Below are 15,342 nucleotides of genomic sequence, written 5' to 3' on the forward strand. Positions count from 1 at the left end.
ATTGCTTGGCTTGTCATCGGGGGTATAGAAGTTGGGAACATCTTTGTGTGACGAAAATGAAGCGTGGCCTAACTATATGATTTTGTAGGGATGAACTTTCTTTAGCCATGTTATTTCGAGAAGACATGATTGCTTTTATTAGTATGCTTGAAGTATTGCTATTTCTTTTGTCAACATGAACTTTTATTTTGAATCACTTGGATCTGAACATTCATGCCACATTAAAGAGAAATTACATTGAGAAATTATGCTAGGTAGCATTCCACATCAAAAATTCTGTTTTTATCATTTACCTACTGGACGACGAGCAGGAATTAAGCTTGGGGATGCTTGATACGTCTCCAACGTATCTATTATTTTTTATTGTTCCATGCTATTATATTACCTGTTTTGGATGTTTATGGGCTTTATTTTACACATTATTATCATTTTTGGGACTAACCTACTAACCGGAGGCCCAACCCGTATTGCTGTTTTTTTGTCTATTTCAGTATTTCGAAGGAAAGGAATATCAAACGGAGTCCAAACGAAATAAAACCTTTGGAAGCGTGATTTTTGGAACGAACGTGATCCAGAGGACTTGGAGTGCAAGTCAAGAAGCAGCCGAGGCGGCCACGAGAGGGTTAGGGCGCCCCCTCCCCTATAGGGCACGCCCCCTGTCTTGTGGGCCCCTCGGGAAGCCACCGACGTACTTCTTCCTCCTATATAAGCCTACATACCCCAAAAACATCCAGGGAGCAACCGAAACATAGTTTCCACCACCGTAACCTTCTGTATCCGCGGGATCCCATCTTGGAGCCGTCGCCGATGTTCTGTGGGAGGGGGATTCCACCATGGAGGGCTTCTACATCAACACCATAGCCCTTCCGATGAGTTGTGAGTAGTTTCCAACAAACCTTCGGGTCCATAGTTATTAGCTAGTTGGCTTCTTCTCTCTTTTTGGATCTCAATACAATGTTCTCCCCCTCTCTTGTGGAGATCTATTCGATGTAATCTCTTTTTGCGGTGTGTTTGTCGAGATCCGATGAATTGTGGGTTTATGATCAAGTTTATCTATGGATAATAATTGAATCTTCTCTGAATTCTTTTATATGATTGAGTTATCTTTGCAAGTCTCTTCGAATTATCGGTTTGGTTTGGCCTACTAGATTGATCTTTCTTGCCATGGGAGAAGTGCTTAGCTTTGGGTTCAATCTTGCGGTGTTCTTACCCAGTGACAGAAAGGGTTGCAAGACACGTATTGTATTGTTGCCATCGAGGATAAAAAGATGGGGTTTATATCATATTGCTTGAGTTCATCCCTCTACATCATGTCATCTTGCTTAATGCGTTACTCTGTTCTTATGAACTTAATACTCTAGATGCATGCTGGATAGCGGTCGATGTGTGGAGTAATAGTAGTAGATGCAGGCAGGAGTCGGTCTACTTGTTGCGGACGTGATGCCTATATACATGATCATGCCTAGATAACGTCATAATTATTCGCTTTTCTATCAATTGCTCGACAGTAATTTGTTCACCCACCGTAATACTTATGCTCTCGAGAGAAGCCTCTAGTGAAACCTATGGCCCCCGGGTCTATCTCTTATCATATTTGCTTCCAATCTACTTTTATTTGCATCTTTATTTTCTGCATCTATATTATAAAATACCAAAAATATATTTATCTTATCATATTATCTCTATCAGATCTCACTTTCGCAAGTGGTCGTGAAGGGATTGTCAACCCCTTTATTGTGTTGGTTGCGAGTTCTTTGTTTGTTTGTGTTGGTTCGTGGGACTTGTTGAGGAGCCTCCTACTGGATTGATACCTTGGTTCTCAAAAACTGAGGGAAATACTTACACTACTATTGCTGCATCACCCTTTCCTGTTCAAGGAAAACCAACGCAAGCTCAAGATGTAGCAGCCGTGGACCCAACTATCAGCCTCTCCATGCACAGTCTACTTCCCATGGATGTCATTCGTTGACCACGTTGACCACTCTGCGCCGAGCGCATCCAAGGTGGTGGACGATGGCGAGGCCCCGGACAGCAACGAGCCGGAGATGGGAAGACCGGGAGTAGAGTCGCAGACGGAGAGGTGTACGAGGGTTAAGTGGTTCTGGTGCGGTGTGGTTCGGCAGTTGGTGGAGAAGAACAGGAGGTGTGGAGGGGTGGAGGGATGGCCTGGCCAACGGTGGGGTAGCGCTTCACAGCAAAGCATGCTAAGCAGAGCTGCTAGCAGCAGGAGGCGGGAGCAGGTGGTCCCAGTGGCGCTGGAGGAAGAAGACGAGAGATTGAAGATGGATGCCGGTCGTTGGTTGTAAATCCAATGGTTAACAATGTCAGAATCATTTGTTGACTAAGTTGACAACGACTTGCGTTGGCTTCGACCTGTTGGCCACATTTCAGCCTCCAAAAATGTGGCACGTATTCAAACCATTTTTTCAGAATTACAGTCTTTTTTTGCGCGGTAGAATTTACAGTCAATTTGATCTCTTTTTTTTAGAATTACAGTCCATTAGCTGGGTTGGGTGAACAAATAATGTAGCGTCCATGCGGCCCATTTATTTTTCCTAAAAAATTACAGGCCATTTGCAGTTTCTCGAAATACATGATTTTGCCGGGCTAATTCTAATTATAATATTGGGTTGGGCGCAGCAATGTTATCAAAAAATAAACAGGGGTTGAGCATTTTGTTATAAATATATTTAAATAATAAGTGATTTATTATTACATTGGTCCTTAAATCTTACCAAGCTTTTGTACACAATCACCAGGATTTTCATTGCCAAAAAAATCGAGGATTTTACTGTTAAGAAATTATTTTTATAAGTTAATAAAATGTGGGATGTTGTTTTCTTACATATGTAAGTATCTATTAAATATATGATGACAATAACAATAATATATAATAACATATAAAATAATTTAAATATATATAATATAGTTAGAAGGGAAACATAAGTTGGACCAGGCGTTCCTATTCTTATATAGAAAAATAGAACAGGCCTCTGTGTTTTCTTCAAAAAAATACATAAATTGGGCTACCAATGTTTCAGGAAGAATAAAACCTCGGATGGGAGGTCAATAGGCCGGTCGATACATGACGGCCCTCAAAAAATACAAATCGGCATGTCATGGGCTGCGCATGTTAAAAAAGAAAGCCTAGACGAGGCAGCCCAAAACCCAGCTGATACTTGCTGCCCTAGTGGTAATAAATGATACCTTCCAGCTCCCCGGTTTCGTTGTGAATTTATCTCCTATAGTAACTACGTTGAAGCACCTAAAATAATGTAACTATGTTGAGAAGCCCATGGGCCCCAACGTCAGTATAGAATTAGGAGGAAGTATTTTTTCGATGAGGCACTTGCTTGCGTACGTCCATAGACCTGATGGGTCCCGGCTGACCGCCTCTCCACGTACAATCCTCTCTAGATTCCTCTCGTTTGTTTAGCATGTTTACAACAGCAGACAGCGGCGCCGCGGTGAGCACACAAAGGTGCAGGAGGAGATCCGACCACCCGAGGAAGTGCCTTATTTGTAACGAAAGTACTGAACTAGCCCAGTGGCCAAGTGACACTACCCGACTGTTGTTCCGCCCGGGTTCGACTCCACCTGATGCAGGGAAAATATCTCCAAATTTTTTGCCTCTGCCATTATTGACATGTGGGTCCCCATTGTCATCTACGCACACCATGTCAAACACTTTCCAAAACTTCGTCCCTCATTTTTCGCACACTCGACATTGTGTGGGCATTTTGAAAATAGCATATCTTTTTGACTGTGCATCATATGAAGATGTGCTATGCATGAATGTTGATCAGCATGATGTTAACTGGCTGGTAGTTCCATTTTCTACCATGAATAAAACTTCCAACATGATGTTAACTCTGTTTGAAAAGGTCGTGTTAATATAAATGCTCTACCTCTGAAAGTTGCAGTTTCTTATCTAAAATTGAACTTGTAGTTTCTTATCTGAAACTGAAACTTGTAGTTTCTTCTCTGAGAATCACATTGTCTGCACTTTTATACTCCTATGAAACTACATTTTTTAAGTGTTAAAAATAGATCTCTAGAATTCATAAAATACTTCATATGCTCAATACTGCAAATCTAAAATTCAAAAGACATTCATATCTGAAAGTACTCTCAAAATACACAACACAAAACACAATTCACAACCTGCAAATACTGACAACCCTAAGATCCTCCTGACAATTCACAACCTGCCTAACTATTGAGTTGGGGGGCAGTCCGCTCCTATTCCTCGGTGGCAGACAGTCGCCCCGTGAGACGATGTGAACGACAAGGGGCAGGATGGCGGGGAAGTGTTGTTGGGCCAACTGCTTTTCTCCTCTTGCAGTTGGGTTCGGTCGACGAAGACTCCACCGGCTCGCTCTGGCCCGACACCTTCACAAACGGCACCCTGTAGATGCTCGGTCCTTCAATCTCTAGTGGATGCTCCATCTGGGATCGATACTCCCACCGCCGCTCCCTCATGATCGGATTCGGTGAATCTGTTTGCTCCATGGCCCAAAGGAGCATCTCTATGTACTCCTATGCGACTCCCTCTGGGAGTATCGCCGCATTTTCACTCTATTGCAGATATTTGGCCATGGATGTCGTCGTTGCCGCTAGTTCGTCCTTGTTGTCAAACCAAGACTGTATCTCCAACATCCTAGCTAGCTTCACAGGGTTGCCGTCTGTGATCCTCATGTATCGGTTGTACTCCTCCATCGATCTACTTCTCCACAGCACCTTCACTTGCCGGCGGTGGTTTTTGAATGGAAGAGGAGAGGAGCAGCACTAGTTTTGGATTACAACGGGAGAGGAGTGGCGCTCGTTTTGGATTGGAATAGGAGAGGAGGGATGGTGGTTTTGAAATGGAAGAGGAGAGGAGCGGTGCTGGATTTAGATTGGAACATGAGAGGAGTAGCGGTGGTTTAAGAGGAGAAGAGCGGAAGAGCGGCGCTGGTCTTGGAAGTATTTTTTGTTTTGCATATTTTGGGTCAAAGTTTGACCATGTACTGTATTTGAAAAGCAAAATGTGAATGCATGTCACCAAAAATTGTATCGTTTGGTACTTTCAAATTATATTATTTTTGCAACGTATAACATATATTTTATTTGTGAAAATCATGGTCAATTATGACCTAGAATAAAAGGGAGACTAGTTAATGTGGGGTCGCTTTCTTAATTGAAGGGTAAATTGATTTTGATTTTGATCCAGTCACAGTGCGCCGGCCCTCTCGTCCAATCCTAAATCGCTGTCGCACGCTCCTCTCCCTCTTCTCCATTGCAAAACCACCTCCTCTCCTCTCCATCATCTCCATTCCAAAACCACCGTCTCGCCTCTCCCTCTTCTCCATTGCAAAACCACCCCCTCTCCTCTCCATCATCTCCATTCCAAAACCACCATCTCGCCTCTCCCTCTTCTCTATTGCAAGACCACCATCTCTCCTCCCATCTTCCAAAGCTAGCACCACACCACTTAGAAGGACATCTATGGAGAGGATGCAGCAGCGAATCAGGCAGATCATCGGTGGCAACCATGCAAAGTTAGCCAGGTTGAAGGAGATCCTTACTTGGTTTGACAATGAGTGGGAGATTTCGAGGATGGTGAGGGCCATGTGGCAATGTATGTGAAAGAGCGAGACGGCGGCGATGAGGGCGGTGATGTACTCCTCGGCGGCAGTCACGCCGCGGTCCTTCAAGTTCATCGAGTATCTCCTCTGGGCGATGGAGCAGACAGATTCGCCCGAGGCGAAAGTCATGTGGAGGTGGTGGGCGTATAGGTTGAAGGTGGAGCACCCAGAGGATAACGAATCGATCGAGTATGGTGTGCCCTTCATGAGGGTGCAGAGCCATCTGAAGCCACGGGAGTTTTCATTCTCCCACCGCAAGAGGAGGCCGGATGGCGCGACGTCTCTTCCCCTCCGTTCTCCACGGTTCCCTCGATGCTCGCCTCGTTTCAACGGCGGTGGTAGGGTTTAAGGTAAGCTTCACACTAACCTAATCTTCCATCTGCTCATGCTTACAATCAGTGTGACACCTAGTGAAAATCATGCTTACAATCAATCTCCGAGTACTACGCTAATCACCCTAAAATAGCTCTGGACCTTTGGGTCAAAGTTGTGACACTGTGTACAAATAAAGAAAAATAGATTGGTGCTTCTTTCAGAAAAGAGTACTCCCTAGAAAACTGCCAATATAAGCTACTAATATTTGGTTAGAGGATTTGCTGCCGAGAAAGATCCGTCCACAGAGAGCGCCACACATCCCACTGGTGGTGGTGGATGCCAATGCGTGCATGGAGCATGGTTGATGTCGGTAATTTTTAGTTGGCACACCTCGCACTCTGCATATATGTCGGTTCCATCCGTACATTTGTGCAGTTCCACCAAAATGCAGCTGAATAACCCTGTTTGCATAGATAATGAAATAGCATGATTACATTATAGTGGCACTAGTTGATGAAACATACACTAATAAATAGAAGAAAATATTGCGATAGTATCATAGTATGCCATGTTGCAAGGGTGAGATGGGCCCTGCGATGCCTCATACGGTACGCCTCATACTGGAAATCGACCCAAGTCTCCCTGATACACCTTCTGCCAGTGATGAACATTAATGTACAACGGTAGTACAAGGAGGGGCCTTGAGACATTCCAATCTCTATTTTTGTGCAGATCAACTAAAATTAAGCACCCTAGTTTGCAGAAACGCGTAAACATTAACAATGGGACTAGTTGACGAAACATATAATAACAAAGAGAAGCACTTTCTTTATCTACATTGGAAATGAAATGATAGAGAGGACACTCACTCTATTTTAACTATATTATTACTTCATTTTATCAGTGACACTAGGGTCGAGCAGGTGGCAAACGAGGTGTACCGTGCGTCGCAAGGATGGAGGCTAGGGGTGCTTAGACTAGGATGTTGAAGCTGGCTCTTTCAGTCCCTATCTTCCCCCCTGATGTTTCTGTGGTAGCATTTGGGTTATAATCCAAACTTGGTCGAGCTGGTGCTGCGTCCCCCTACCTTCCTAGCTTATGTGGCAAACTTGTCTCCTGCTAGTACACAGTTTGTTCTAGTAGTAGTTGCATAACTGCCCGTTTACACTGAGATGTTGTCGGATAATGGTTCTCTATGGTTGGGTTTCTTTAATGAAATCAGAGGAAACCCCCTCTTTCGATATATAAAAAAATCAGTGGCACTAGCGGTGCCAAAACATTGCCTCAAATTAATAGTGACACTAGATTAGGTGCAAAATAATAACATTACTGCTTTATCATGGCAGTGCCAAAATAGTAGCACAAGAGCAGACTCAACATGCAGGATCTTTGGCAAATGGTCAGACCAAAAAGGAACATGCCTCGTGATGGGAACCATATCTGCAGTCAATGCCATCGTAGAAGGGATGACACCAGTCATCAACATGGATGATTCAATTCATAGGACCTTTTGGTGCAGTTCACCTAAAATGAAGCAATGTCCCATGAGCTAGCAACTTCTTCTTTTTTTAAGAAAAGGGCTCCAGCCCCGGTTCCATTTCCATCAGAAAACGAAACCCACAGAGCTTCTTCTTCATTAGTTGCAATAAAATTGAGCAACACGAAGGTTGGTTGTGAAGCTCCTGGAATGTTCAACTATAATTTAGATATCATTTGTGCAGTTCAACTAAGATCAAGCGTGAAATGTATATCTTTGTTTGCACAAAAAGGTGGAAAGGAGGGTGACTAACAAGTGATGAAACATGCATCAAATGAAAAGAAGCATGTTCCTTATCAAAATGGCAATCCTACAAGGACAGTAGCAATTTCTAAAGCAGCAACATTGCTAGATTAAATACGACATTACTTTAATGGTGCCATTGCTTCATTTTACCAGCAACATTACATTAACAGCTGCTACAGAGTCGGTATTTGGGCACGGGAGAGTAGGCGGACCAGGACGGTAGCATTTCTAACGAAAATAAGCAACTTATCTTAATGGGAAATTTAGTAGGACATGAAAAAAAGTGCCATTGATTCATATTACTGGAGGCATTACATTGAAAACAACATTGGTTTAACGTGTCCTTAATTTTAATAGTGCGACTGCTACATTTTACCAGTAGCATTACATAAGAGTGGCTCGGGGCAATAAACATCAGAATAGGATATTTGGGTTGGTCCCATTTTTGTTTGGTATAGCCACCCTATACTATGTGAGGCTAGCAAATCTAGTGTTGGGCTTACTCTGTTGACTTGTCCCCCAGTCCCCACTTTCTTTCCTTTTTCAACGTTAGATCGGGTTTATATTAAGTCTGCTGCATTTCCCTTTATTTCCCTATTAGACCAAGAGACCAGTTGGATAGCCAGTCTTTGCTACTTTTCGCTCCCATTATTTCCTCTTTCGACCAAGTCCTAGATTCAGGTAACAAATCTTCCCCCACCCCCCACCCATTTCTTCCTTGTTTGAACCAAGTAGTACTAGATTCGAGTGCATGAACTAGTTTTACCTCTTAACGGTAAAAAATTAGGTGGTTTTCGAACAGCCGATCGATCCTATCTAAGAGGGGGCCTGAGAAATAGTAGAAGATACAAATGCAGTGACGTCAGGAGCTCGGGAAGTAGAGAAAGGTCAGTTTCGAAGGAAGTTATACCTAAGGGTCGCCGGGATGTTGCTAGGTGGGTGGCGGGAGGCCGGATCTGCCCACACTACGGCAGCGAGGAAGAAGGGGTCGGAGGCCCTCCCTAGCCAGCGGTGCTTGGGAGAGAACGGCAAGGCACGCTGATCGGGACACGCTGGCAGTGGGTAAGAGCCATCGCCGAGGACAATAGCGTGAACATTGCACCTTCTCACCTTCCCCGGTGGAGAGGATCCGGCTGGATCTATGACCAGCGGTGAGTAGAGAGAGAGTGTGGCCACCGCTGTCGTGTTTAGATCTGGAGAGGACGAGACAGTGTGAAGAGGGCAACACTAGCAAGCAAGCACGGAGGCTCCTGCCTATATAGTGGAGTACTAGTTTTATTTTGTCTACCGGAGCCGGATTGACCTCGTCAATGACTGTCGAGAAGTATTCATGCACGTGCCCCGGAGGCGCAGTTTTTGTCATTTTGATCTGAAGCATCGGATTATAACATATAACATGAAAAAATGTCACATGACAAGAAACCATAACCTCACTGCCCAAAGGAGACAACATGAATCCCGACGGACAAACTAGACGAGGATCAAAGCTCAAATTAAATATAAACTCATAGAAAAGGGGTCCATCGATAGATGTTCTAATTAACATAGCTGGCTTGACCTAGATGGCAGCCAAGTAGTCTTCGTGCATGTGCCCCCAATGACTAGCCCCTTGGAGGAACTCAGTTGTCGCTGTTTAACCCTCAAAGTGATCCGAAGCACATGACACCTAATTTTGCAAGATGACAAGAAACTTTTTTTAGATTTCTCACCAGAACTACAACCCTGTACAACACAGCCTCCACGATATGTAGACGATAGTAAATCCAGGCGTGTTTGCTGGAGTCTGGTCACATGCATGGACGAACTAATCTTTCGTGTCTTGCAGGGATCGTCCAGGCACCAACATATGTACAACACTTCTCTAGTACTATCGCTCGTCTCTCTCTTCTATTAACTCATCCAACTTGCGGGGCCAGGGAGTGTGCCTATGGTCGGTTCTCAGTTGCGGTCCCACATGTGTGTGCAAACGCAATATGACATGTGTTCCATTTGGAGAGCGGCGTGCCAGATCAACCGATCGTTTGGGGTGCGACGCGAATGCGATGGGCGTGCTGTATACTCCGTACATGTGTACCGCCGTTTTCTTGAGGCTTTGCTCCATGGAGGAATCCATGGATACAAAATTAGTATAATGTACTATTTAAAAGTCAAGGGCGGGGCTTTTCCTGCGCGGTAGGCGGGGCAGTTCCGCCTAGTCGGTTCGACAGAGACGCGAGAAGATGAGGGAGTAGGCTGCTGTAAATGTAGGGGTGTGTGATTTGACAGCAAGTTGCTGCTGGATAGGTGGGGCCCCGTGATTTGACTTGCCATTATCATTTTAGCTGCGGCTTTACGACCGGCGTGAGTCTCTTGATTCCTGACCACCTCCATACAGGTGCCTCTCCCAATGCTCCACCATGTAGAGATTGGCTCTTGCATGAGAGCCCACTCCTCCACTTTTTCCTTGCCTCTTTCCTCCACATATGCAAAAATGCCATGTAAAGCGGGCTTATAGCCCACTATTGTACTTACTTGCTCCTACAGGTGCTAAGCCTGCCACAGAGGCATAAAGTCTGATGTGGCAAGTTAATCAAGAAGAGAGAGACTAGTTTGGTGACCCAGGGAAGAAAAGGTGCTAAGCGCGTGTACCTAGGTGAAAAGATAATTTTGAGTCTATAGCTAATTAAATGAAGCAAACTTAGCAACAAAAAACTAAGCACATATGGGGACTTGATTACTAAGCCATTTAATGCCCTTAGCACCTCATCTAAGCAACATTTCATTGGAAGAGGTCACTCCATGGTAAATGCAATAAATACTACGAAGAAAGAGATAGAGAGAAGTAAAAAATACTCTTATAGCCAACCTTATAGCTGACCTTGTTATAGTATGAGTGACTAAGTGATGACTATGTATGACATGCCAACATCAGATAGCCTAACGCACCGTGCTAAATCTCCAAGGGCGCGACTGCGCGAGCGAGGCGACGGTCGTGGTAGGCGCGACCATGATACAGGCTGCTGGCAGCCCTTGGATCTGAGATTGAATGGTCGCATGCTAAGTTGCTGAAAATTTGCAGAATAACCCTCCAGGATAGGATATTCACCCATAGATCTAGAATCACGCCATGCAACCGTTCGATCTCAGATCCAAGGGCTCTTGAAAGCTCGTATCATGGGAGAATGGAAAGCTTCATATCACCTGTAATTTTCCCGATGCTTGACATGACATCGAAAGCCATTTAATTGGGTGTTGAGTAGACATGACATCTAATTGGGCCCCCATAGTACTGTGCATGAATCCACCAGGCAAGCCACTACCCTGTTGTTCACACGCAACACTCAACATTTTTACAATCGAAAAACCGCTGGTAATTCGCTCCTACTCGTCCCCAGACGTCCTTTAACATTACGGCAGTTCGCTCCTAGTCGTCCTGTCCTTTCACATTATGGTAGTTCCACTAATCCTAACCCTCCTCCCAAATCCATGGCGTCCCAAGTCTCCATGATCAGCGGTGAGTACAAGGTTAGAACCATCACCGGCAATGAGTTTGACGTCATCTACACCCGTTCTTCTGCGACGGTGAAAGGATGCCTTGCTCGCTTCAGACGCATGTTCGAAAACTCAAATGATGAGTGGGTCACTGGGCTAGATGTTGAGTACACCACAACCCTGGACAAAGAGAAGAATCTAAAGGAGGAAGAGAAGATGAAGCCCACTGTGATCCAGGTTTGCCTGCATGACTTATGCTTGGTCTACCACATATGCCATGCCGACGTTGAGTGCAAGGAATTTAAGAACTTCCTCAAGGGTGGCCTAGTCAGATTCATTACTGTAGACTTTACGAACAATGGAACAGTCCTGGGTCGGATAGGCCTCGTTGTAGGCAACCCCTTCAACCTCCAGAAGAATGGGCTGGTGCCCTCCCGTGATCAGCCTTCAATGCTGACCCTGGCAGGAGCCATGGTTCATCCTTTGTACATTAAACTGAAGAAACCTCCGCACACGTTTCATTGTGCATGGCACTAGAATGTACTAGATATAGACCACATCCACTATGCTGCAATGGATGGCTACCTTAGTTTCAATATCTACAAGGGTTGGATGAAGAGCAAGAGCCAAGTGTGCGGTTCAAGCAAAGAAGTATCGGCCAAGAGGAAGAGGGACAAGGACAAAGTCGAGGGACGTGGACGAGGACTCCGAGTAAGGTGGCAGTGTCGTTGCTCATGGTGGTTCTAATGCAGTGTCTACTGGATTAGTTGCTTAGTTTATATTCAGATGTGCTTAGTTTTATTTGAGGGGTGTGTTGTGCTGAGCCCCCAGCAGAACTATGTTATGTTTCTTCTCGTTACTTTAACTCTTCAGTACGTACATACTAGTATTTCTTATAGTTCATATTTTAGTTGGTATAGTACTATCGCTCATTTCTTCACATTATATACGTACAATATATTGGCCAACATCATATAGCCAGTAGTTTAGTTGTCAAAGAATTTCAGGGTGCTTAGTTTTGTCAAAGAATTTCAGGATGCTTAGTTTTATTTGAGGAGTATGTTGTGCTGGACACCATTATTTTGACTCAAATCTCTTTTGCCATGTTATAATGACATAAATACCGATGGACCAACATGCCAGCTCTCCCTCTATCTCACTACAGTAAAATAAAGTGTGGGGCCTACTTGATCCCAACAACATTCTTATTTTCCTGTAAAATTATTCACTTGGTTACTCCTAACAAGCGGGGCCACACTTATCATTGTGAGAATCGGCTTATTTTTGTCATGTAACATGGTCAACGGGTTTGACGTGAAAATAACAATGTCTAATGGCATTTTTGAGCAAACATCTAACTTAACAATGGCATTTTTTAGATATCTAATTGCATTTTTGAGCATGCATCTCACGGATCGACGGCATTTTTGATTAGTTATAACTTCTAATGGCAAAACTAAGTAGTGATACACAACTAGTGGCATAAATAATAAGAACCCAAGAATTAAATAGGTATGCTAATTTCTTTAACAGAATTTAGCACCCCATTTAAGCACGTACTAGCTTTTTTTTAATAGTACTATATGCATAATTTGGCGACGAGCGCTCTCTATATGTACCACCTTTTTTATCTAATTTCATCTTGTTAGTTTTGCTCCATGGCGCAATCCATCGATACTACTACTGTATAAAAGTATACATTTTTTAAAAGGCTAGAGGGCGGGGTAGTCTAGCTTGGTCGGTTTCACGAGAGTCGAGGGCCTTTGTGATTTGACGGCTCATTACTGCTGGAAGGCAAGGGCCTTGTGATTTGACTGCTTGTATAAATGTGCCGACGACCTAAGGAGGAGCAAAGAACCGTGCGGTATACTCAAGTTTTCCACTGGAGTAGTACTACGATGGAGGAGCACAAAACACGACAGCCTAGTGCCATATGGTGATAAAAATGATCTAATTTGCTAGTCATCTCATTGTTAGCATTGTTCTATTCATGCCTCGCAAAGAACGTGACACGTGCGGTGAAACACCCGAAGCAAAAAAAGAAACACAGAAGCAAAAGAAGAAGGAAGATTATCACCCCAAAAAAGAAGGAAGACACACACACAAGTCTGGGGCGCCGCTCTCACTACATGAAAGGTTGCTGGCCGCGGAGTCGTAACTGCTTCTTCATCGCCTCCAAGACCTCCATCTCGTTGTGCGTCTCCTCCGCCATCTTCTTCATTTTGTCCATGACGCGGGATTTCTCGACACGAGCCTTCATCATCTGTTCCACGGTCGCATTATGTACCTTGACAGCAGCTGGGTGCTCGATGCGGAGCTTCGCCAACTCCTCCTTCTATTCCATGATGAGGGCCTACAACATTTTCATCGAGGAACTACTATTCTCATGCAGCTTCTTCCAGCTGGTGTTCTTCTCCTTCAGCAGGTCGAGCTCGTGGCAGAGCTTCTCCTTGTCCTCCTGAAGTTGCAAAATTTTGCCGGTCGCCTTCTTCTCCGAGGCAATGCTCTTCTTCAACAGCATCACCAACCAGGCGGTCCACTCCCCCTGCTCATTGAGCTCAGCGGGCATGTCGTCGAGGCTCTCCTTCAGCAGCTCCACCAAGCCATGGATGAACTCATTCTGCTTATTGAGGTGCTTATTGAGCTGATTGGGCATGCCGTCGAGGGATATCGACTCCAGCGCCACCAGCTCGGCATGTTCGCCTCCGCGGCTAGGGCGCTCCTGGGAGCCATCGCCTGCCCATGAGAGATCTTTCGAGGTCTCTGCGTGGCAATGAGCCCTCTCTTTTTTTCCGCAGCATTGGTTGTCGCTCCCTTGTTACGAGTAGTTCTCAACCTAGAGCTCTGCACACCGGCCATGACAAGGACAAACGAACAAGAAGGACTTATGAGGACGAAGGTAGAGTAATTTTCGGTTAGGTAGTTCCCCTTTATATAACCTAAGTACTAGCACTAGTACTAAAACCTGCATAGTGGGAACACGTTCAGGTTTGGTACGTACTAGTAGGTGTGAGCAGGCTTGCACTTAATTGTAGCACTAGTACTTTCGAATGTGATGGTAACAAGGTAAAGATTAATTGATGGTTTTGGTTTCGAGGCCCGAAATGGCTCCCTATGAGTTTAGTGGAACATAAATTTCAAGTACTCCCTCCATCTTAGTTTACAAGGCTTGGACGTGTATCTAGGTCATCAATGTAACTTGTATAAAATAAATTGATTAACATAAAAAATATATCATTAAAAAATAGAATGTTTGAAGTTTGTAATGATATATTTTTCGTAATCTATGCCTCTTATTAAGTTGGTCAAATTAACGAGCTAGGTACACGTGCAAGACTTGTAAACTGAGATAGAGGGAGTACTACAATGCTCAAATGCGGTCGCACAAGTCAGTGATGTAACTGGTCGTACATGTCATACCAAGCCGATGTGTGTCCCTTTAGTGAGACGCGGGACCGATCGACCATCTATTGGTGCGACCGACCGTAAAGTATTATGCGATGGAGACTTCTGGTTGTGGCTTCGGTTGATTGTCACGACCAAGCATTCTAAAACTAGTGATAAATCAATTACCATCTTTTTCCAAACGACCAAGTATTTTCATAGGAATACAATATATATATATAGATGGAGTGATTGTCAAGGTTGCAAATCGACATGGCGTTGCAAGTTCACTGCATCGCTGGCGGGGAAGGAGGGCAGCTCACCTTGCCTACGATGCATGCCCAGCGGAGCCGCCTCAACTGGTCCTGGGATTTGGCTTCTCCTACCGCCCATTTGAACAGTTGCACCGGCTACTCATGCCATTGCGCAGGCATGCGTGTTCTTTCCTCCGCATTCGACTCCGTGAATATGATCTTTGCCATTAGACCTAGCTCGAAATCAACATGATGCTGCCAGATGCTGACATGCCTCAGCATCTCTCCCCTGAGATCGACTTGCGCTCCGCCTTGTGCTGCGCCAGGCGTAGCTCCTTGGAACTTCTCTCCAACCGATGCGACGCTTCCTCGATCTGATTTGCCGTTGATGCCCACCACCTGAAACGCAGCCCTGGCATGTCCTCCGGTGCCACTGATCTGTGATTCCAGAGCAATGGATCCCCTCTAAAACACATGTCGGTTTTTCTCAAAGGCAGCAGTGCCGCGG

Source organism: Triticum aestivum, chromosome 3B (genome assembly GCF_018294505.1).
Source record: "Triticum aestivum cultivar Chinese Spring chromosome 3B, IWGSC CS RefSeq v2.1, whole genome shotgun sequence".
NCBI classification, from domain to species: domain Eukaryota; kingdom Viridiplantae; phylum Streptophyta; class Magnoliopsida; order Poales; family Poaceae; genus Triticum; species Triticum aestivum.